This window comes from Arachis ipaensis, chromosome B3 (genome assembly GCF_059453495.1).
Source record: "Arachis ipaensis isolate K30076 ecotype BB chromosome B3, ASM5945349v1, whole genome shotgun sequence".
NCBI classification, from domain to species: domain Eukaryota; kingdom Viridiplantae; phylum Streptophyta; class Magnoliopsida; order Fabales; family Fabaceae; genus Arachis; species Arachis ipaensis.
The window spans coordinates 91,464,841-91,467,759 of record NC_142438.1 but is presented as its reverse complement, the minus strand read 5'-3'; positions in this window follow the sequence as shown (position 1 = coordinate 91,467,759).

Sequence of the window (2,919 nt, the reverse complement as noted above, 5' to 3'; positions counted from 1 at the left end):
TTTCTGCCACTCTTCTTGTTGGCTCATCCAGTTGGACTGAAGGTTTAGTATTTGCTCTTGTCCTTCCATATGTCTCATCCCCAAATCTTCAATGGCTTTTAGAAGGTGATTCATATTCAAGTCGGCTGGGTAAGGATGCTCTTCTTATTGATATTCTTCCTGATGAGACTCCTCTTGGTGAGCTCCTTCTTTTGCCTTTAGTTTCCCTATTTGTGGCCTTCTTTGTTGCTGAACAGGTGTAGTATATTCCAGACGCTGGATCGTCATTAGCCTCCCAGGGTGCACCCAGTCTGGATTACCATCCTCATGGCCTTTGTGCACAATCGGAGAATGGTGCTGGGGTACCAAAGTCTGGCACCTAATTCAAGCTTCTCAGCCGAATCTTGAATTCCCTCAGCTATAAGTTCATGCACATTGATTTCTCCACCTTCTATTAGGCAATGTACCATAGTTGCTCGATTAATATTTACCTCTGAATTATTTGCGGCTGGAAGGATGGATCTCCTCACGAGTTCAAACCACCCCTTGCCTTCCGGGCTAAGGTCTCCCCTCTTGATGAACTGGGGTCTCCCATCTCCATACCTCTCCCAGTCAGCTGCTATAACACAGATGTCATTCACGATCTCAGTGAGCTCATCATTGTCTGGGCTCCTACTTATCCTTGCATGATAACTGGGCTCATCAAAGTGTGGTGATTTCAGGTGAAGAACTCTTGTTATAGCAATTGGGCTGAAGTCCACCTCCTTTCCTCTTACATAGCTTTTGAAGGTTGGGGCCCTGGCTTTGTCTTCTCTGACCACATTTGCGTAGAACTCTTTGATGAGATTCGCATTGATTTTCCCTTCTGGATTAGTGAGCTTTTGCCACCCTCTTTGTTCAATCTTCTCCCGAATCTTTGGGACTCGTCTTCATTGAATTGGAAGGTTAACTCGGGTAGTATCTTTTTGAGCTTTATCTACTCAAATTCTCGTTCATGAAAGGCAGTTTTGAATCTCTTCTCATCAAAAGGAATACTCTCCATTGGTTCCTTCCTCTTTTGCCTCTTGGAGCTTGATGCTGCCATGAATGAAGTTAATACGAAAAGGGTGTAGTAAAGGGAAGAAATGTAGGATTTAGAGAGTGGAAAGTTGAAGAACTAGTTACTGGAAAGTGAAGTGCAAGGGATAGGAATTTTGAATGTGGAGATGGTGCGGATTGGATCCACTTATATAGAGAAGTGATGAGTGGATGAAGGGTGTGGATTAATGGAGTGGTTGCTTAATGGACGGTTGGGGTTGTGCATGGATAAAGGACAAGGATCACCACTTTATGATAGAGATTGCTCGGTCTTCAAGGGTCTCATTCTTTTCAATATTGCATGTCAACATTTTCCAATGCATTCCCTTTTTAGAACAAGTGTGTAGTCCCTCCTTTGGTGGTGTCCGAGCCCTCTTTATTTAGTTCTCCAATCAATCCCCTTCAATGCTCCTCTCCCTTTCCGTATAAAGATAGAATAAGAAAGGTAAGAATTAATAATAAAAAAAACAATTTAAACTAGAATAGTAAAAAGAGAAAAAGGATTTGTTTATTTATGAACTCCAACTAACTAACTACTTGTGTATCCTTATATGCAAATTTGTGGCACCATGGGGTGACACCAAACTTAGTTTGGAGAACTGTGATGAAAAGTTCTGTTCAAAGCTCCAAGACTAGCATGTTCTCAGTTGTGTTCATGCTTTCTTGGCATGCTTTGAACACCAAACTTGTTCTTCACTATATACTGCAATATAAGGATTTCACCAAGTGTTTGTCAAGTTTGGGTTGGAATTCATGAATATTGACTTATTCACTAATAAAAGCTCATAAAACATGGGTTGCCTCCCATGAAGTGCTTCTTTAGCGTCACTAGCTTGACGTTTCTCCTTCATCAGGGAGGTTGATAATGCTTCAAGTCCTCCCCTCTTGCCTTGGACTTATATCCATTGGTTGTGTCAATGATCTCTACATGTTCCAAGGAGAGAACTTTGTTGATAGTGAAGACCTTAGGTAACTGAGATGGTACAGTGGGGAGATTAGGGGGGATATCTGGAAAGTAAGCTGAGATCACTTTATCTCCTGGAGAGAAGTCTTCTGTAGGGATCTTCTTGTTCCTCCACCCCCTTGGTACCTTCTTCTTTGTCCCTTTTGATGTTGCCTTGCTCTTGGTGACTTCTTCTTCTAAGGGGATTTTGTTGTTGTCTTCACATGTCTCTGGTGGTTTAGGTTCCTCCAGCTTTTCCTTGAGTTGTGACAACTGCTTATTTCCTTGTTCATCAACCAAGGGCTTTCCCAGATAGGCTGGTTGTGCTTCAGTGCTTACTTCTTCTGTCAGCATCTCATTATGATCTTTGCTTGGTTCTTTGTTTTCTTGGTCTGCTTCTTGTGAGAGTTTGAAGACATTAAAGCTGAGTCGTTCATCATGGATCCTCAATATGATTGGGTGAGTGTGACTCTCTTCCATGTCCAAGATGACAAAGTCTGTGGGAAGAAAGTATTTCCCAACCTTTAACAACACATTTTCCACCACCCCTATTGCTTGTTTTTGAGTTTTGTCCGCCAGCCTGATGACTACATCTGTGGGCAATATCTCATTGATCTGCAGCCTCTTTACTAGGGATAAGGGCATTAAGTTGATGCTTGCTCCCAAATCGCAGAGTGCTCTATCAAACATTGTTTCCCCTATGGCACAGGGGACATGAAAACTCCCTGGATCTTTTCTTTTCGTAGGCAACTGTGGTTGAATGAGGGAACTGCACTCCTTGTTCATCACTATAGTTTGGCCTCCCTTGAGTGAGCTTTTCCTGGGAAGCAGCTCCTTCATATACTTGATGTATGCAGGCATTTGTTGAATAGTCTTGATGAATGGTATGTTGACATGCAGAGATGCAAACAAATCTAGAA